The sequence below is a fragment of the Sorghum bicolor genome, chromosome 8, assembly GCF_000003195.3.
Source record: "Sorghum bicolor cultivar BTx623 chromosome 8, Sorghum_bicolor_NCBIv3, whole genome shotgun sequence".
Classification (NCBI taxonomy): Eukaryota; Viridiplantae; Streptophyta; class Magnoliopsida; order Poales; family Poaceae; genus Sorghum; species Sorghum bicolor.
In genome coordinates, this window is record NC_012877.2 from 38,436,680 (window position 1) to 38,459,772 (window position 23,093).

Genomic DNA, 23,093 nt, shown 5'->3' on the forward strand with positions numbered 1-23,093 from the left:
TAGTCTTGCAATTACCTGGAATCGTACTTAATCCAGCGTATTGTTGTGGAAGCCGTAGGATCGTGACAGTCCTGACGGCCGACATATTCCACTATGTTTGGATTGGTGTTGTAGGACCATAGTCAGAGCTTCTTAGCCCCCATCTCATCCCTTTCTATGGTTAGTGTTCTGATGTCTCAAAATAAGTAACCTTAGAGTAAACCTTGATTCTTCATAGATCAATCTATTGAACTCATAGGAAAATTCCTCTCTACCCTACAAAATCATTTATATAGTTATCCTTGGGCGATCTAAACCTCAACAAGTACACTTCATGTTCCCTGTAGAAAATTGATACCTTGGAATACTCTCGGGTGAAAGCTACATCGGTATCTATGCGCTTGCGAATTTTTTGTTTGTGTTTAAAATACCCAACAAGCTTTCTGGCGCCGTTGCCGGCGAACGGTAGCTGCTCTAGAATGAATCCAAGTTTGTTCGACTTTTCTTTTTTATTTACCACCTATTTATTCTTATTATTTCTTTCCAATAATAACCTAAATTCCATGCCTATCTATCAATATGCTGCGCCCATGTTTGGTTGCAATAGGTCAAAACCAGCCCTTTTCTATAGCTAAGGTCCTATCTTCTAATCAAGAAGGTAATAAACTTTTGGCTTACAAGATCCTATTCTTTTTCAACATCTTTATTTGAGTCTTGTTAATACCACATTTGGAGGAGTTTTCCTTTCTTTGCCCACTACAAGATTTTCGGTCAAATGCAATGCCGAAAAAGTGTAGCAAAAGACCCAAAAATGGTAGCATTTGTACTTTTGCTACCATTGTTTTTGGTTAAATGTCGTTGCACTTGTAAGGGTACCAATAGCAGAATGCAACGGGTTACGTTTTAGTTGCGACACACAGCCCCTCTATTGCAATACTTTTGACGCTTTTGCAACACATGGTGAGTGTTGTAACACAAGCAATTGCAACAACTATGGGTGTGGAAATAGTATCAATTCCAACGAACTAGGCATTTCTAGCGATACGTATTGCGTCACGCTAGTCGTGTAGCAACACAATGCAATCGCAACGCAACACAAGTGTTGCAATCGTGGTTATTGCTACACGGAGAAAGCATTGCAATAGAGGTTCTCTATTGCCACGTCGCCTAAATGGTTGCTATAGGTGGCTTAGGTTATTGCAACATCTATTTAGGTTGGTTGCTATAGAGAGGTCCTCTATTGCCACGTTTCTGAATGGTTACTATAGATGGCATGGGCTATTGCCACGTTCCTTAGGTTGGTTGCTACAGATAGGTCATCTATTGCCACGTTACTAACTAGTTGGTTCCTATAGGTAGATTCCTCTATTGCCACCGTCATCTTTTTGTAGTTGCAAGAGATAGGTTCTCTATTGCCACGATTATCCACAACTAAATGTGGTTGTTATATTTGCCATCATTTATTGCAACGCCAGTTTAATATATTAATAATTCATGTTGCGACACTTTGTTTGGTAGCTTAAACCAATAATCGCAAAACGACAAATACATAATGAATGAAGCATCGACTTCCATTAAAATGAAATTTAATTTGTTCATACAAAATTTTTAATGAAACACACCGAGTGTCAAACTAAATGAGAACACAAGTAGATAGCTTAACACATAATAATGTGTCAAGCACAGACAACTATTTGAACTCATTCGAATCAAAAGACTAATGTCAACTGTAGCAGCAAAGGTTCCCTTGATATGTAAGTTGACCATCGTCCCACCATTCGCATGCTCCTTCTCAAACTCAAGATTCCTCCTGAAAAAATCATTGACATGCATGAGTTAAACTGAGACTAGTGGTGGCAAAGCTAATTGAACACTGAAGCAAAACACGAGCTGCAGTACTAGCGTTCTGTGAGCTGCAGTACTATCAACCATGAACTTTGAAGCGAAAATCAAATATAAACATACATGCAGCTGCCTCCCAAGACATTTTATGAGCACATGAGCACAAACACATCCATATATATTTCTAATCAGCAAGAGGAAACTAAGCGTGGACCAGAATTAGGAGCAGAACAAAAGAATGGCTATGTACTTCTCCAAAAGGACTACATGTTCCTTTTTAATGCAAATAGAGATAAAAGGTTTCACATAGTACCTGTCATGGAACCGTGCAAATTATAAGAGCACAAGTACAAAAAAAAATCAACGAAGTGATCAATTTATCATACTTGAGCCCATATAACTCCGGTAGTCCAACAAAATCACGAGGGATTTCAAACCAACCAACATACAAGCCAAGATCGTAGTGATTCAACATAACAAGTCACACGTTACATACATTTCGCAAGTAGTTCAAATACATCGGAGTTCGACAAGGTTATTACAACTCAGGTTTACAAATAGCGGAAGCAAAGTAATTTGAAACCAATATCACTTTTATTTCAAATACATGCCAGTACCATGGTCTATTCCAACAAAAGCATCATAGATGAGGTAAGTTGGAAGGATCATGCCCATGATCTTACTCCTTCACTACAGCAGGAGTCATCCAAATCTTGCAGTAGCTATGATACATCACAACCTGCAACAAGTGGGAAAAAAACCCTGAGTACGAGAATGTACTCCGCTAGACTTACCCGTCATAAACCAGAAATAAATGACACCAAGGAGTATGCAAGGCTGATATATAAGTGGAGCTTGTTGGACAACATTTTGCATAAAAAGCTTAAGTATAAATAGTTAAACCTTTCTTATTTAGCATCCATTTAATTCTCATTAACCTATTAACTAGATTAGCACCTGTACTAAGCAATCACTTGATTAATATCAATCAATAATAACCATATCAGGTTTATCAAGGCCGTGATCACCATCATCATCATAGAACCATTAAGTTATTTAGTGAATGCTACGTTTGCCGCTGCTCTGTCAAGTTCTCACTATCCAGGAGAGACGGCGATTCGAATCGATTCCTATCCAGCTGGAGGGGTATTCCTAGCACTCACCCAAGCATCCCCTGCCGGAGAGCCAACGGGTCACCTTTGGTACGACCCAGGAATCGCGGCTCCGATCAGCGCCGCACTCCCAGGGCTACCACTCTGCCAGGGAGGTCAGGAATTTTAACTCACCTGCCTTTGGGCTTACGCCAATGGTCCCCCGCAAACCGCACTTCCTCCGGTAGTGCGCACTTTATACTTGCCGGTCTTCCGGCCTGAGTCATACTACTCGGCTTCGCGGTCGGAACGAGTTATCTGGCCAACTAAGTGTTCGGCATGCGTTCAACATGACAAGAGGACATACAACGATCGGTCCTTAATCGACACAGACGGGGATAGATCCACACCCAAGACCTCCATGTCTTGTTGCTTCACTATCATCATCCCGCCCGGTCTCCTTTCATATTATTAACACATGGTTCTTTTCCACGATAGCAAATATAGCCACCCGTGATCTGGAATCCACCTATATCCTGCAGGTGACAGGAAATCACCTGGCTTCTACCGAGCTAAGCATGGCTAAGCATAGACGTGATCCTGACTAATTAGGATTCAGGTTATATATATACTGGACAAGGAAGGGTATATATATGCAGCAAAGGTTTCATCCAACTCCTATACTTAATGCAACAATACATATATAACATATATATACTCATTCACTTTCAAAAAGTAGGAGGCTTATAATGCTCCGGGGCTTGCCTGGAATGTGACACCGAGTCAGATTAGTTAGCTTGCTCCGTCTTGGTGACATCTAAGATCATAACACTTGCTTAATCATTCCATCTTCGGGATGATCCACCCTCATGTCCTTCACGTGGTTCATCTAGCGTACCTAGATGACATGCAAGATGCAAGTGCATGAACACATGGAAGTGCAATAGACAAAGCATTACACACAAGAAGCATGGCAAGAGCATGGTTACACTAAACACAATTAAGCACATCTCAATGCTCAACTTAATGATCACACAACCAACATGCTAAGCCAACAAGGAATGCAACACTAAACATATTATACATGGAATACATGTTTCACCAAGTCTCAGGTAAATTAACTTGGCCATTACCAAAGACATGAGTCATACATAGCAATATACCAAGCAACAGCAATACAAGGAATCTACCATTTTTAGGACTGTTAACAGCAGCTGAGAAAATAAATCATAACTGGAGTTACACAACTCCAAAATACATTATTTAAGACATTCTGGAAAGCTTAAGAAATTATCTACATTTGATATTTAGACATCAAAGCATGATTCTCAACTTAAGCTAGTCGAAATTATAAAGTTCCAGAATCTGTCCCTGACAAACAGAGAGCAGCCATTTCTGGAATCAAACTTTGAACAGACATAACTCACAAACCACATAACCAAATACTACCAAATTTTAACAGCATCTAGATAAATGAATTATCTACAACTTTGATATAAACAAGATTCCCAGAAGACATCATTTACATACTGTAATCCAAACAGTCCCAGAAACTGTCCAGAGACAACAATTGTAAACATTTAATTATTAACTTATGTTTCAAACATGCATTTGAGCAAAACCATTGTTACCAACAGTTTGCACATATCTAAAGAACACCAGAAAACATAGTGGGCATTACCAAATAAATTTATTTAATGCCTTTCTTAATTTATTTGGATAATAAGGTGAATTAAAGAACATATACCAAACTTGCACAGTAAATTCTACAAAAATTACAGTAGCCTCTGAATAACATCAATAGACTACTGTATCAATTTGACTGCATTTGAATAAGCATAGCAACATCTATGAAAAAGATAATTTGCTATTACAATTAACCATGTGAGAGCAAGATAAATGCACAAATCATATTTTCTTCAAACACATGACCATATTATATATTATCATGATACAAAAATATCATAGAATTATACTGGAACAACATTTTCCATTTCCACATTTTTATTTATAATGATAAACCATTTATCAAGCCCTATGCAAGTTAAATCAATAACTCAATCACACTGCAACCAAAAATCATGAAACTTTTACCATGCATCAAGCATCACAAGAATAGCATGCCACAAAAGTTTCACTTCAATTGGATCTACACAGCAACAGTTATAAAAAGGACAAACTCAACTAGTATTAAAAACCTAGCTGCATAAATCATTTTCTACAGCTAAAACTTTAAACTAAAACGTGGCATATTATAGATCTACTGCATAGAGAATTTTATAAGGATTCCAAAAAGTCTACATTTGCTAATTTACGATTTTTCTATGATTTTATATGGATTTTCAAATTTCCAGCATTTCTTCAAAACAAACAGGTCCTCGAAGCACTATTCATCTGAGTCATGAGTTCTGCAGAAAACCCCCTGGCTTTTGTCGAATTCAACCCCGAGGTCCTTGGTCGCGAGGAAAACAGAGGAGCTCGCCGGAGCTTCTTGTTACGGCCGGTCGGAGCCTCGTCGGCGGCGATGGAGGGGTGGGGAAGCATCAGGGCACTGAGCCGCAGCCGTAGGTGGCCACGGCTCGGCCAAAGGTGGCCCGTGGCTCCCTGGCCACGCACACATGTCGACGGCGGCGGCGGCGGCGGTCAGTGGTGGTGGCACTCCGGCGGTCTTCCACCTCGGTCGAGGGGCGCTGGTTGTAGAGGAGGAAGAGGCGGAGGCAGTGGTGGTGCTGGCTGAGCGTGGGAGCGCTTGGATGAGAAGGAACAGCGGCGGCCATGGAGCTCTGCGACGGCCATGGCGGGGTGCGGCCGTTAGCCGGCGTTAAGACGCGGGAGAAGGCCGAGAGAGCGTCTGGGAGTGAGCAGAGGGGCGAGTGGACCTCGGCGTCCACATTTGGAGGGGCGAGGGCGCTTGAACACGCGGCAGGAAGGGTGATGCGCTGCTGCTCCGCATGGTCGCCACGGCGACATTTCACCGAACACGTGGCGCGCGTCCGAGTACACAGAGTGGGATGCGAATTTGGACCATTTCTAGGCCGAATTTGGACATGGGCCAAAAACGAAGTTTGCCAAGCTCGGCCTGCTCTCCAACTTTGATTCAGAGTGCAAAGCCATTAGAGTAACGGATTAAGAGATAATATGATGTCAATCCTTGAGTGTTAATGAATTGATAAAGATTAGCAAAACTCAAAATTAATGACCAAAACGAAGTCAAACTGGTGTCATCTTTTGGTATGCTCTTAGCCACAATATATACTCTAACTTTTATATTGGGACCCAAGCACGTTGTTGAACAAAATTTGGAGAACGCGGAATGCCGACGTGATGAACTGCAATCCCAGACTTAGAAATTCGAAGTGCTGGAAATTATAGCAGATTCAATCTTGTGACCATTATTTGACATGCTTATATGATGATTCAGATATGCGGCCTTAAACAAAGTTTGTAGAATATGAACTGAGCTGCAACTTTTGTTAAAGGCTCAAAGACTGTTTCAGCTTGGTTAGGAACCTACAAAGGTCCCAATTAGGATACCCGAAACTGAAACACTGATGACAGCCAAATTTCTGAGATCCAAAACAGCACTGCATTGAATTTTGTGAGCTTAATTTGACTAGGATAGGTACCAAACTAGCTCTTGACCTTTAAATAAAGTTTGTTCTACAGAAGCAAAACTACAACGTTTATTTAAGGTCAAACCTCATAACTAGTACCAAAGTCAAACTTTCACTTTGGTCAATGTAGCAACTTGATAAAGCTCAAACTAGGGTTTTAGAGCAATTGAAGCATTTTCTTGGCACAAGCTTAACATGAACCCTTCATGACCTTTGTTGTAGATTTCATCTAGAGTCACTTGGTCAAGATTGCAAGGTTAGGTTAGTAACCCAAGGTTCCGTTCACTTAATAAGGTCATTCTAACAATCATGTAACTTATCCTTTCATTTGACCTTTTGAAACCAAACTTCACGAAACTTTTTGTGTGATCAACCTAGGTAGAGATGGAGATGATACACATGAAAGAAGCACCATCAGCAACCACAAGCTTTATTATGTAGGATCATCAAGCATTCACTTGTCACAACATCAAAGTATGTTTCATACTATCATATATGAACAAATGATGCTTATGCTCATGAAATGTAAGTGCCGAAACTCAAGACAAACACCCGGGGTGTTACAGTACCTGTGTTCCTTTTGGACAATGCAGATCTTTTCCTAGTAGTAGATTCCTTCAGTTGCTTTGTTGTAGTAAAAACAACACCCGAATTCGCTGCCGAATTACTTCTTCTCATGCGCCCTCTAGTGAGACATTCTTTAGCTGCAGAAGAAGGGGGTTGTTTTTCTGCCTAGCTCGTTTCTTGGATAACCTAAAAATAAATGGTTGGTGGTAAAAATTACACCCCTTGACAAGAATATGACATGCATGTTACAATTAAACACTCTTCAATTATCATCAAACTACCTGCTGACTATGCATCATGTGTTCTCCCTGATCTGTAGTTGTTACATTTTGTGTCCCCTCAATTGTTTTAGCAGCAACAACATTTTCAGTTGGCTCCACAATTGTGCTAGCCTACATTTCGAATTGGGTTCAAAATCATGATGTCAGTTCAATAAACTACACCCCTTGACAAGAATATGACATGCATGTTACAATTAAACCTTTTTAAAGGTATTATCATCAAACTACATGCTGACTATGCATCATGTGTTCTCCCTCTGTAGTTGTTACATTTTGTGTCAACTCAATTGTTGCAGCAGCAGCAACACTTTGAGTTGGCTCCACAATTGTGCTAGCCTGCATTTCGAATTGAGTTCAAGATCATGATTTTCAGTTCAATAAACTATGAGAACATATATGTTGCTGTTAATATTACCTTTTGTACTAAAGCTTTCTGTTGGGCTGCTTGCAACATTAACATAGCTTGCCTAAGTGCTTCTCTATCAGCCTCCCTTTCCTTGTTCCTCTATTCAAGCTGACGCCTATGTTCTTGCCTCTCGACTTCCCTTTCAACTTCTTGAGCTTCTAGTCTATCTTGCAGCCGTCCAAACGATTCAATGAGGGCTTCCTCCTGTTGGAGTTTGCGCTGGTAGTCCTCCGACAGTAGCTCCTTTCTAGTTGGGTACCTTGCAAGGTAACCATTAGCATGCATCTTGTTTGATTTGATTTTTCTCGTTTCCTTGTACGTCGATTGGAAAATCTGGTTCTGCTCCAAGTCTGAGACGACATTTGCATCAGGCCTTGACTCCAGCTCCATAATCTTCCTAGTTGCATTGTCGTAACAAAGTAAAGACATTTAGTTAATTAAAACTTTAATTCTAAGCGAGGACAGTTGCATCACTTAAGAAGGGCTGTAAAAACTGTTTAATACTCACATAGACTTCCCTAGATTCCTCGCTTGTCCATTGTCCATTTTGTTGGTGGGTCATCATAAAAAGCTCCATATCATTTGGCTCTTCACTAGTTAGTTGGTCCCTCTAATTAGGCAAGCATCTAAACAAATTAGCCATATTTCATAATCTAGGGAAATGTAGAAGCTTTTATAAACTGTAAAGATCAGGAAGATATTCATCAGAAATTAAAAAACAAAAGATAACAGAAATATTTGTTGCTATCGAAAAACTAAAGGAATCCTAGTTCTTCTTTTTTTTGGCACACATTAGTTTTAGTACTTTTCAGCTTTCCGTATAGAAGAATGCAAAATATATTTTTTTTGTAGTGGGCAGTGGGCTAAATATTTGTATCAAATACAAAGACTATATAGGTTATAACAATATCATGTCATTGTCATTCGGGGGCACAAGCACAAACCATAAACAAAAAAGCCTGAAGGAAAACCTTGTGAAAGAATTTTTTACCTTCTCATAGCTCAATTGAGAAAAACCCTTTGATCCTGTAACATGGTGTATCTTTCGATTGTGCCGATTCTGAGAATTCTTATTGTTAATCCTCTGCACACAACCAGCAATGATTTGATTTTTATAAAATCAGCAGTGCGCAAAACATAAACCTTGATGTCAGAAGTGGATTTGGCAAGTTTCTTAAAAAATTGGGAACAAACCTGGAATTCTTCGGTGCCAAAATACGACACCAGATAGTGCCACTCAACAATGTCTAATTCTTCTGGCCTATGTCTCATTTTGTCTTCATATGTGGTGTACGCCTTGTAGGTAGCACTAAATGTAGATTGCCATCCTTTGTAACGGTCATTAGCCACCGTCCATATCTTGATTTTGTTCGCCTCATTATCCTCAAGGTCCCACTTGGCCTGCTCAAGGTAAAGCCTAAATAAATTACTTCTTAAACAATAATTTGGTATTGCAATTTTGGTATCCACATGGATAACAGAAGCTTACCAACACATCATTTGCTATTGCAATTTTGACATCCACATGGATATCTCTCCATGTTCTTACTCCGATGAGAGGTTCTATTCTCCTTGTGCACAGTGTTATTTCATCTACAAATATTCGTTTGTTTGAACCTACAGGTCCTCCAAGCCTAGAGAACTGGATACTAAGCTTTTGAGATGCCTCCCTGGTTCTCTTGTTTGTTGTTGTCCATCCTTTCAAGTTACCTCTTGGCTTCCTCTTTTTGGAGTCTTGTCCATGAAAACAAATGTATACAAAGCAAAAGACTTAAAAAACTGTTGACATAGTTTATAATTAACTGAACATCACAATAAACTAAAAATATTCATTACTTACCAGTTCCCTCTCCCTGTGGAATGAAACGCCGAGCATGAGATGGTCTGTTTACTCGTGGTGGTGTGGGGTTGCTATCTTCACTTGAAAGTATTACATCTGTATGATGATTACTATCCACATATGCCATTGCAGAAAATATTGGACTGAAAAGCTTGTAGTGACCCATTAGTGAAGTGAGGTTTGTGCTTATTAGTTAACACACTCCTTGCAGTAGCCTTCATGATGAAATCCTAGAGGTAGAGAAAGAATCATCCCCCAAACTAGAAAAGGATGTTTTCATAGCCGCTTTGCAAACATTCCAATCATATGATTTAGCTATCCATCCCAAATTAGTAGTACTCCAAAATCCTCAAAGGAAGGAAGTGATTCTACCTTTAGAAATCCTTTCCAATGATTTTGGGAGGAGTTTAAACTTCCTTCTTTATAAGAGATCTTTTAGTGCATATAGTTTAAATCTTCAAAAGAGATCTCTTAGAAAGCTTTTCAAATGTGACCCCTTGAGGGACAATTAGAAATACTCAAGGATGGCATGTCAAGTGATGCCATAGAAGGAGAGCAAAGCCATCTAGAAGCCACTCTTATAACACTCCTAGTGTTGGCTTGCATGTTAACCATGAGCATTGCATCAACATTAGCATCATCATATTCACTCATAAGCATCATGCCATGATCACATGTCACTTTGTGTATACACTATGTGATTGAATTGCTTATATAGCTTGCTATGTGTGCAAGTAAGGTATGACCAATGTATACAAGTGCACATGGTCTTCCAAAATACCTTATTCATGTTTAGAATAGCATTTGGAACAATGTTTATGTTGGAGGTTTCTTCCAAAAATGCCCCTAAGTCATGGTTAACCCTAGGTTGACCTTGTTGACCCCCCTAAACCTCTTTTCAAAGATCTTTTATGAAACCAGTGTTAGAGACCTTGCATCGAAATGACATCTAAAGCAAAGTTGTAGTAACTTTTATAAGCTACAAAAGTTGTTTTGGTGCCTTTTCATGAAAAATGCTTGGAACACACTCAAACTTAGCTCACAAGGAAAAAATGAGGTCTGTTTTCACTTTGCCAAATCTGCCTAAGTCCTGGCCGACACAGTTTGCACTTAGGGTACTTGGGAGCCTTGTTGTTTGAATTCTAGGACAAACCAGACTTCGATCCTTTAAGCAAACTTGTAGAACTCGTGTAGCTCTACCAATTGGAACAAATCCGAACCAAAACCACTGAGTGAATCATGAGTAAAACGTTGATAAAAGTCAAGTTTCAGTCAGCCATTGGGGACTCTGATCATCGTGATTCAGTTGGACAGGAAGCCGTCCGCCGCTGCGTCTCACGCCAGATGTCGGCCGTACGCCATCGATGACCCCTCCTGTCAGCCCAGACGACGTCCTCAAGATTCCATGAAGCCGCCCTGTGCCTCAGACGTGTCGTCCACTAAACCAGATCCTCCCATTCCCTCCGCCATCGTTCTCGGCGAGCTCCGCCACGCTTCGATGAGCTCTCCCGGCCACGCCACCGCATCCCGCGCCGAGCCACTCCACCCAGAGCTCCGCCATTATGTCCTCTACCTTGTCATCCACCTCTTTCTCCCAGCCGAGCACTGGTGAGGCCACATTGCTCACTCCGCCGTGAGCTCCACCTCACCGAAATTCACAGAGGTAACCGACAACGTGGCCAGGCTTCTTTGGTTCACCATTTGCCCCCATTCTTGTTCCTTTAGCTTCGCCTCTCCTCACTAATGCTCATCCTCAACCTCTACTGGGTCGCCATAGCTCCATTTCGCCGATGTAATGCCGTGCAACGCCGCCGCTCCGCCATTCCCGATGGCGAGCACCCTAGAGGCCAGTAGAGCATGAGCCAAGTAGGTCAATAACTCCGCCTCGATGTGAGGAGCATGTTGGTACCCTCTGTTTCCCCGGAGACCTCGCCATCGTTGGGATCTCTGGCGACCGAGCTCGTCTCTGTCCTTTGTGTCACTGACGCATGGGACCCTTTGTCAGCCACTATACCCTTCTCTCCCTATTTCTATTTTTGGTAGGTTTCAATGCTATTTTGTAAAAATCATATCTTGAGTTTGGCAAGTCCAATTTGTGTGATTCAAATTTTGTCATGCTCCTGAGTAGATCTAGTTTTTAATAAAAATATGAAACATGCTATGTTTTTGCAGAAATAAATAGTTATGATTTATCTCTTTTAATCCCTAATAAAAATGGGGTAATTATATCTTGAGATCTGTAAGTTCTATGGCCATGCAAATTTAGAAGGTTGTTACTTATGCTATGTGTAGGCTCTGATAAATTTCTCATGATTTTTGGATTCTTATGATGGAGTTATAAATATCCCTTGTTTAAATAGGAGTTTCTTGTGGTATTTTTAATAAATAAGTTATAACTCCTTTTGTGATGAAACTTTCTGGGTGATGTAATCTTGTAAAGATAAAGCTAAGTGAAAGAGCATCTAGGCCCCTATTGATTTCGGTGATTAATGACATTGTTGATTACTATGACTAACGTGTGTTTTGCAAAGGCAAAGTCATTAGTGAGGTCATGGTTATAGGTACTCGATGGACAGGGACGTACGTGCCCACTTAATAGTGGAAATCATTTCGGTTTTCAAAGGATGGATGGACACATCAAGACTAGACTAGGTCTAAGTGCCATGTGGTGAAGAAGGGCACTTAGAGTAGTTTAGGACTTTGTTTTCCTTTGACCGTACTATTAAGAGGGGCTTTGATCTAGTAGCTTGACATAGGCAAGACTTTAGGTTAAGGTGTGGTGCACACTTGGTAAACCTAGCACTAGGCTGCTCAGAGATAGTCCTTAGATCGAGAGGAACCAACTTCGTTTCGGAGCGATCGCGTTTCGACGAAGTTAGGGTGCCTAAGGAGGCACAGGACGCTGCACCGGACGCTCTGTGAGTGCGTCCGGTGAGGTCCCTAACCATTGGAAAGGTTTGGTGCTTAGGGTTAGGCACCAGACGCTGGCACCGGTCGCACCGGGCAGCGTCCGGTCCCACACCTAGGGAGGTTGTAAACATCCCGTGAGCACCGGACGCTAGCACCAGACGCACCGCGTAGCGTCCGGTCTCATACTCAGAGAGTTTGTAAAACTCCCCAGAGCACCGGACGGTGCCACCGGACGCTAAGAGGTAGTGTCCGGTGACCTGTCAGATGCAGGTACAGTTAGCCGTTATGTGTCACCGGACGCTCCGTGCAGAGCGTCCGGTGCAACATTAACAGCGTCCGGTGACCCCGTTTTCTGTGGAAAACGGTTGGCTGACCTTTGGACTTCGTGGGGAGTATTTATACTCCTCCACCTCGTCCATGAGAGATCTCTTGCCCATTTGAACTTCTGAGAAACTTGTTGTGGAGCAAGAGAGTAGCAAGAGCCTAGAGAGGATTGAGATTTGAGTGATTTCTTGAGAGAATCCTTCTCTAGTGAATTCCAAGAGTCAAGTGTGCATCCACCACTCTCTAGAGCCTTGTTTGGGTCAAGTGAGAGTTCTTTGCTTGCTACTTTTGGTGATCGCCAACACCTAGACGGTTCGGTGGTGATTGGAGGCACGAAGACCGCCCGGAGTTCTTGTGGGTGGCTCGTGTCAAGCTTGTGAGCGGTTTTGGGCGATTCACCGCGACAGAGTGTCGAAGAATCAGCCCGTTGAGAGCACTTGGTCCTTGCACGGACCAAGGGGGAGCAAGACCCTTGCGCGGGTGCTCCAACGAGGACTAGTGGAGAGTGGCGACTCTCCGATACCTCGGCAAAACATCGCCGAGCACTTTCTTCCACTACTCCTTTACATTCTAGCATTTACTTTGTGTTTTTACATTCTTAGAATTGCCATGCTAGAATAGGATTGGAACTAGGTTGCAAAACTTTTATCCGGTAGCTCTCTAGTCACACTAGGCACAATGGGTTGAATTGGAGCTTATAGGTTGCTTAAATTTTTAGAGAAGCCCAATTCACCTCCCTCTTGGGCATCTTGATCCTTTCAATTGGTATCGGAACCTAGTGCTCATTATTTAGGCTTCATCGCCTAGAGAAAGATGTCTAACGGGGATGGACCGCCACCCATGTTCAATGGGGATGACTTCCTGTATTGGAAAATACGGATGGAGTCTTACCTTGAGGCATGCGATGTAAAGTGCCTAAAAGCCGCAACCGAAGGGTTTACCCTTCTAGAAAAAGACACTGCTCTTACTCCACAAGAGCAAAAAAACGAGAAGTGGAATGCGAAGGCCAAAAACCACATCTTTAGAGGCCTTTGCAAAGAGGTGTTAAACCGTGTTCGGAGTCACAAAACTGCCAATGCTCTTTGGAAGGAACTTTGTGCACTCCATGACGGATCAAAGAGTGAACGCGAGGAACGCTATCACTTGGTGATGAACAAGCTTAATACATTTGAGATGCTTCCCAAAGAAAACGCTAATGAAATGTATTCCCACTTGAATGTCATTGTAGAGGAGCTTAATGGACTTGGGCTCACTCAAATGAGTGCGGCGGATGTCGCAAGGAAGATACTATGTGTGCTTCCCATTGAGAAATATGGGCACATAGTAACGGTGCTTCACCGAGGCGATCTCTCCACCGCTACACCAACCGCCATATTGGGGAAGATCAATGCTCGTGAGATGTATATGCACATGAACCCCCAAGATGGCTCCTCATCGGCCAAGAAGGAGAAGAAGGACATGGCCCTCAAAGCTTCTCACAAGGGCAAAGCCAAGAAGATTGAAGTTGAGTCATCAACTTCAAGTGATGATGATGCATCCATTGCCCTCATGGTGAGAAGAACCACCAAGATGTTGAAGAAGCTCAACAAGAATGGAGTCAACTTTGACTCCAAGAAGAAGAAGTTCTTCACAACTAGCAAGAGAAAGCCCATCTCCGAGATGGATTGCTACAATTGTGGTGAGCTTGGCCATCTTGCTCATCAATGTCCAAAGCCCAAGAAGGACAAATACAAGAAGAAGAATAAAGAGCATGATGACTCAAGTGATGATGAGAAGAATGAAAAGAAGCCATACAAGAAGAAAGGTGGCAAGAAGAAGGAGCATTACAAGAAGAAGAATGGCATGGCCTACATTGGTGGTGATTGGCTCACCGACATTGAGAGCTCAAGTGGTGACTCCTCCGGCAATGAGAGCGATGATGAGAAGGTTGCCGCCATTGCCATCGATGCTCTATCACCATCATCTTCACCACCATCTACATCCTCAACACACCTATGCCTCATCGCTAAGGGTGAACGGAAGGTACAAAGTGAGGATGAACTTGTAAAATTGCCTTCTTATGATGAACTTGTAAAATTGCTTAACAAGTACACAAAAGTCATAAGAAAATCTAGAAGGGAAAATGAAAAGCTTGAACTTGAAAATGAAACACTTCTAGCAAAGCTTAAGTCTAGTGATGAGCTTAGAGACCAAAAGGAGATCATGACCACTAAGCTCAAGGAGCTCAAACTCTCTTTAAAAGAGCTCAAAGAAAAACATGATAAACTTGAGAGTGTTAATGATGAGCTTATCACTAGATATAGAGCAATGAAAGAAGAGCTAACAACTCTAAAAGCAAACTATGACACCCTTGAGATAGCGTATGAACTTGCAATTGATGAAACACATGTTGCTACTAACCATGTTGCTAAGCTTGATGTAGCCACATCTTGTGATGACATACTTGTGGAGAGCACAAGCAAATGTGTTGATTGCAAGGGCAAGAAAGTGGTACTGGCCGAAAGCTATGAGGACACTATCAAGCTCAAGGATGAAATTGTCATGCTCAAGAAAGAGTTGCAAAAGCAAGCCAAGCACAAGACAATTATGATTGAGTCACTTGATCAAGACAAGAAGCTTGTATACGAGAACAAGTTGCTCAAGGAAGAAAACCAATATCTCAAGCTTGGTTTGATGTATGACAAGCAAGAAGAAGATGAAATATTCATCTTGGATGAGTTAGCTAGCAACAATGACCCAATCATCAAGAAGCTAACTCAAGAGAATAGCAAGCTCAAGAAAGAGAAAGAACATCTAACGATGGGGTTAGCAAAGTTCACAAAAGGAAAGGACCTTCAAAGTGAGCTTTTCATGAACACCGTCATGAAGATGGATAAGAATGAGATTGGCTACAAGGCTCATCAAACAAAGCTCTTCAAGTCACTAGCCACTCATGATCAACCAAGCAAGCAAAAGCCAAAGAGATGCTTTGAGTGTGGTCAAGAAGGACATTTTGCTCATGAGTGTACGGCACCACTACCACCACCCTTGCCCAAGCATGCATGACCATTTGCCTTCAATGCTCACTACATTGTAAGGAAAGACAAGAGTGGCAAGGTCAAGGTTAGCTTCATGGGGCCGCCCAACAAGCAAAGGCCAAAAGAAGATTTGGGTGCCAAAGCAACTAGTAGAGAAGGTCAAGGGCCCTAAGAAAATGTGGGTTCCTAAATCTCAAGCTTGATCTCTTGTGTGTAGGTGAACTACAAGACCGGTGGATCACATTGGGTAATTGATAGTGGTTGCACTCAACATATGACTAGAGATCCCCGGATGTTCACCTCTCTTGATGAAGATGTTGACAACCAAGAGAAGATCACATTTGGTGACAATTCAAAAGGCAAGGTCAAGGGATTAAGAAAGGTTGCTATATCAAATGACAACTCTATCACCAATGTGCTCTATGTGCAATCATTTTCTTTCAACTTGCTCTCAGTTGGACAACTTTGTCATCTTGGTTTTGAATGCTTATTCAAAAAGAAGGAAGTAATTGTGACCAAGGAGGATGACAATGAAATTGTATTCAATGGCTTCCGACACAACAACTTATATGTAGTTGATTTCTCATCCGATGAACTTGATGTCAAGACTTGCTTATTCACCAAGACCTCACTTGGGTGGTTGTGGCATAGAAGGTTAGCACATGTTGGAATGGGCACACTCAAGAAGTTGATGAAGAAAGAATTGATTAGAGGCTTGAACGATCTAACCTTTGAGAAGGACAAGCTTTGTAGTGCATGTCAAGCCGGCAAGCAAGTTGCAAATACTCATCCAACAAAGGCCTATCTCTCTACTTCAAGAGTGCTTGAGCTACTTCACATGGATCTATTTGGACCAACCACATATGCTAGTCTTGGAGGCAACAAATATTGCTTGGTCCTAGTTGATGATTTCTCCCGGTACACTTGGACATTCTTTTTGCAAGACAAGGCCGAAGTTGCATCAATATTAAAGAAGTTTGCAAAGAATGCCCAAAATCAATTTGATGTCAAGATCAAGAAAATTAGAAGTGACAATGGCAAAGAATTTGACAACACCAACATTGAAGAGTATTGTGATGAAGTGGGAATCAAACATGAGTCCTCCTCAACATACACACCACAACAAAATGGGGTTGTAGAAAGAAAGAACCGGACATTGATCACCTTGGCAAGAACAATGCTAGATGAGTACAACACTTCGGAGAAGATGTGGGCCGAGGCAATCAACACCGCATGCTATGCATCTAACCGGCTCTTTCCTCACAAGTTCCTAGAGAAGACACCATATGAGTTTCTCAATGGGAAGAAGCCCGATGTCTCATTCTTTAGAGTGTTTGGGTGCAAATGCTACATCTACAAGAAGCGCCAACACTTGGGCAAGTTCCAAAGAAGATGTGACACTGGCTACTTGGTTGGCTATTCATCAAAGTCCAAGGCATATAGGGTCTTTAACCATGCCACAGACATGGTTGTAGAAACATTTGATGTTGAATTTGATGAAACTAATGGCTCCCAAGGAGCAAGTGATAATCTTGATGATGTAGGTGGTGAACCATTGAGGGATGCCATGAAGAACATGCCGGTGGGAGACATCAAGCCAAAAGAAGATGATGATGTGCAAATCATTGATCCACCATCCACCTCACATGTACCACAAGATGAAGACAAGGATGTGAGAGATGCTCATGAAGACACCCAAGTCACTCATGAGCAAGTGATGGCACAAGCACAAGATGTTGATGCTCCCCAACCTACCCCTCAAGTGGCGCCAAGAAGAACATCACATTTCCTCCAAGATCACTCTCAAGATCTCATCATCGGGAGTCCACATGGTGTAACTACACGCTCTCGACATGCTTTATTTATTGAACATCACGCTTTTGTGTCTCTTGAAGATGAACCAATGACCATAGAGGAAGCTCTTTGTGATGCGAATTGGATCATGGCCATGCAAGAGGAGTTGAACAACTTCTCTCGCAACCAAGTATGGACACTTGAAGAGCGACCCAAAGATGCAAGAGTGATTCGAACAAAGTGGGTCTTCCAAAATAAGAAGGATGATCAAGGCAAAGTGGTGCACAACATGGCAAGGCTCGTGGCAAAAGGCTTTTCACAAGTGGAAGGTCCTGACTTCGGTGAAACCTTTGCACCGATGGCAAGACTTGAAGCAATCCGTATCCTACTTGCGTATGCATCTAGTCATTGTATCAAGTTATTTCAAATGGATGTGAAAAGTGCTTTTTTTGAATGGCTATATTAATGAGCTTGTCTATTTTGAGCAACCCCCCGGTTTTGAAGACCCTATGTACCCCAAGCATGTCTACCGGTTGTCCAAGGCTCTCTATGGTCTCAAGCAAGCTCCTAGAGCTTGGTATGAGAGGCTTAGGGACTTCCTCATTGAGAAGGGCTTCAAGATTGGGAAAGCTGACACAACACTCTTCACCAAGAAAATGAATGGGGAAATCTTCATTTGCCAAGTTTATGTTGACGATATTATTTTTGGCTCTACTAATGAAGACTTTTGCATGGAATTTGGTGATTTGTTTTCCAAGGAGTTTGAGATGTCCATGATTGGCGAGCTATCCTTCTTCCTAGGATTTCAAGTCAAGCAAAACAAGGAAGGAGTCTTCATCTCTCAAGAGAAGTACACTCAAGATCTTCTCAAGAGATTCAAGATGATGGATTGCAAGCCAATCAAGACTCCCATGGCATCAAATGGGCATCTCGACTTGGATAAGGGAGGTAACCCAATTGACAAGACTCTCTATCGCTCCATGATAGGAAGTCTACTCTACCTCACTGCATCTAGGCCCGATATCATGTTTAGTGTGTGTATGTGTGCTAGATATCAAGTAATGCCTATGGAATCTCACTTGATTGCCGTCAAGAGAATCTTAGGTATCTAAAATACACACCTTGCCTAGGTTTGTGGTATCCCAAAGGTGCAAGATTCCAACTTGTAGGCTATTCTGATTCGGATTATGCCGGGTGCCGCATTGATAGAAAAAGCACATCCGGAGGGTGCCACTTCCTAGGTAGATCACTTGTCTCTTGTATCTCAAAGAAACAAAATAGTGTTGCCTTGTCAACGGCCGAGGAGGAATACATTGCCGCCAGTGCTTGTTGTGCACAAATGCTCTACGTGAAACAAACTTTGCTAGACTATGAAGTAGTACTAGACAAAAGTACCTTTGTTGTGTGACAACGAAAGTGCCGTAAAACTTGCTAATATCCCGGTTCAACACACCCGCACAAAACATATTGACATCCGCCACCACTTCCTTAGGGATCATGTTGCTAAAGGTGACATATCTCTAGAGAATGTGGGAACGGAAAATCAATTGGCGGATATCTTCACAAAACCCCTAGATGAAGCTAGGTTTTATATGTTGAGAAATGAACGTAATGTGCTTGATCTCTCTAACTTCACTAAAAAATGAAGTTGCGTGTTGAAACTTGTAAATAGCTTTTGCTTTGCATATCATGCATACCAAAACTAAAACTCAAAAATTGTGTGTAGGGCTTGTCTAACATGGTTAAGATAACCCCCATGTGTGTGTGAAAAAGCTTAACCTTGGATCAAACTTGACAAGCATTAGTTTACTTACAAGTATTGCATCTCACCTCATATCATATGCATGTTTGTTAGTTGATCGTTTCTTTTCGGTTATTCTTTGAGCATCCGCTGTGTTTGTCCATATATAGGGGGAGCATTCAAAGCTCATTGTGATTGAAACCCCTAGCTTTATGGCCATATGATGCTCCTTAATGATTTCTCGGACTATTTTCATAAAAACTACTAAGCCTATGGCTAAATATTTGTGAAAATTTGAGGGTTTGAGAGAGGTGACTCATACCAGTTCCTCTTGGTGTTTATTTGTGTGTCTTTGAAGATGGATCTTGGTTGGGTCAAAGTTGGACGTAGTACTAAGTTGAAAAAGGACTCAGAGGTGCACCGGACGCTGTCTCGGTGCGTCCGGTGCGGTGAGTCTGCCGGATTGCACTCACCGGACGCAGGAACAGTGACCCTGGAGCGTCCGGTGAGGTGCGTCTAGTGCTCACCAGGCATGCACCAGGGCACCGAACGCTAAGGCCAGTGTCCGGTGGCCATCGTCCGGTGGTCCGCAGATTTGAAAACCTCTCTGCGCGTGAGTCCGGTGGTCACCGAACGCGTCCGGTGCCACATAAATAGAGTCCAGTGACCCCGATTCGGGCGCATATAACCCGCGCTCAGGGGTTATTTTCGGGGCAGTTTCTTTTCTTTCCCCATGACACCGCAGCTTGCCCCCGTGCCCTAGTCGCCGTGAAACGTGCCACTGCCGGGATCTCCCATCTCCGGCGACCTCGGTGTCTTCCCCCGCGCCAGATCTCTTCGTCAGCTTCTCCTCTTCCCTCTCCCAAGCCAGTGTTTCGTCTCCTATAGGATAAGCTAGGGTTTGGGTGAGTTCTAGGTTCCATGCCCTCAAGGTGTTTGGTTTTATGTGTCAATGGATTCAAACGAGGTTTCTCACCGCGATTTAGTTCGTTTGATCTCTGTAGCACCTTGAGGAGTGGATTCACGTTCTCCGGCGGATTCCGATCGCGATATTTCTTCCGGAACGCGTCCCGTCATCGGATCGTAAGCAGTTCGCGCCCGTTCCTTATGTACTCTTGCGATCTATAGGGTTTTCTCACCTCTAGCTATTATGTTTGCTTATATATGCCTTATCTATTCTATCTTTTGCAGCACGTTGCTCTCTCGTGCCAGTTTGTCAGTTGTCGGCAGTTGTTTTCAGGCAGTGTGTTCTTGCGATGGCTCGTTGCAAGAACGTCAGTGGTCCGGCAGCTGGCTCAGGAGGTTCTCCAGGAGGTGATGGTGGAGGTGATCCTCCCCGTCGCCTGTCAGCGGCAGAGAAGGGCAAGGACAAGAAGCTAGCCACCAAGAAGAGGAAGGCTAGTGATAGAGAGCAGAGACAAAAGAGGTAGTTGTAGCAGCAGCAGAGGCAGCTGAGAGGGGTGGACGGTCAGGTGCCCTGAGGATAGGGGGCGATCTCACGCCATGTTAGAGGCGTGTTGTTCTTGAGGCAGAGGCTATGCATGGATCACCTCCTGGCACCATCATGCTAGGAGGACAGCGTGTCAGGATTACGGTCAGAGATCCAGCCCAGGAGGACCTGGACACAGAGACAGAGGCAGAGGCCCAGGCAGAGGGTCCGGCAGAGGCACAGCAGCAGGAGCAGCCCCTTAGGAGGTATACTTGCACTCGTACTCAGGCCACTCCTCGGACTGGTACGCAGGGACACTCTACCTCCGCTGCTCGCACCACTCCAGCTCCTAGTCCAGCACCAGTGAGGATACACAGGGACTACACTCAGGTCTTAGCTCGGGAGATCTAGCAGCTGCGATTCGTTCCGTTTCCTACCTGGTTTCCAGCTGCTAGGGATCTGTGAGCCAGTGCCAGGTTCTACACAGTAGTCCAGGAGGACATCTATGAGGCACTAGTTCGCTCACAGGCTCAGTTCAGAGAGCACAGAGTAGTCAACCTTGAGATTCTACGGAACGTGGTTGGTGTAGATATCAGGCAGTACTTCACATACCTCCACGGTTTCCCAGAGTTGCTCCCTTTGCCTGGGACTTACTGTGAGCAGTGGGTCAGAGAGTCCTATGACTCAGTGTGGGTTTCCCTGGATCATAGTTATATCGACTACGCACTGGCAGGCAGAGACTATCGAGTGACAGCTCAGCGTGCCAGAGAAGTACTAGGTCTGAGAGCCTATCCCACCAGGATTCACCAGCTGTGCTACGGGAACTTCGAGCCCCCTCGACGTCCTCACGGTGGTGAGATACCACCGGTTGACTTTGTGGCTCCATGTTTCCGTCCACCTTTTGGAGAGGGCTCCAGCAGGACAATGGGAGATTTGATACGCCTAGCCAAGATCCTCGACTTTGTGTTGAGGAAGACACTTCTCCCGAGGACAGGCTACAAGGATGGCTTCACCAGGATACAGCAGTGGCTGGTAGCTCACCTCATCTCACAGACTCCATTTGACTTGTGGGATCTGATAGTCTCAGAGATCGAGGATACTATCTCAGAGAGCTTCAGTGGACGACATCAGCTGTCGTACGCACACTCGATCACCTTGCTTATTCTTCGTGCCAGGCCAGTACCCCTTCCAGCACACTTGCAGAGAGAGCTGTCAGACTCAGACATGGTCTTCCCTCCACTCTGACCCCAGACAGATGTTGAGAGCACACACCGACCTTCGAGCTCCACCACCTCCTAGTGCACCATGTGGGCCGGTGCCCCCACCTTCTCCTAGGGGCACTCGCAGTTCAGCAGCTGTACCGGAGACCGAGGAGCAGCAGGACATAGCTATTGGGGCATTTGCAGATGCAGAGGCTGAGGGGGAGTTTGATTTTGCTTCAGATAGCTCGGACGATGATTATCATCCTCCAGTGTCAGACCTTCCTCCGAGGACGCACGACCACGAGGCAAGAGGTTCCTCGAGTGCTTCAGACCCCGCTCTGCTTGCTATACTAGAGGGGATGAGAGCTGATCAGCGGCGGGCAGCTGAGGAGCAGGCGAGGAGAGACAGGGACCAGGCTGCCATCAATGCAACCATGCAGGCTAGGCAGGACGAGCTTCAAAGACACCTTCTGACCTTCCAGGAGCAGCGGCTTGCGTTCCAGGCTCAGCAGACCGTGATGATGGCCACTCTTATGGCCGCCTCAGGGATTCAGCTTCTACAGATTCAGCTCCCAGGCACATCGTCGGTCAGCCCTCCCACTCCAGCTCCCCAGAGTCAGTCTCAGCAGCCACTACAGCTCCCTGCTCAGAGTCAGCCATTCTCGACGCCTCAGCACCAGGTTTCCCAGGGTGCTATCTCGTCTGGTTTTGAGTAGGTACCGCATTTTACGCCTCTCCGCTCAGGTTTCACTCCACAGTTAGCAACAGCGTCACAACTAGTGTTGGACTCGTCAACAGGCCAGCACCTCAGTTTCTCTTACAATGCCTTGACTGGTGACCCGACGCCTCTACCTCTGCAGGCCCCTACAGCCTTTACGGTCCTAGTCACCACTACTGAGCGCCTGTCGTCGTCGGTAGCCTCGTCTGAGCAACTTGCACCGTCCTCTACCGTGCCAGAGACGTCCGCTACAGCGACCGAGTCTGTGCCAGCCTCTGTTGGGTATTCTTAACATCATTACTAAAAGTAGACTAAGTTCTAAATCTAGCAACGGTGCC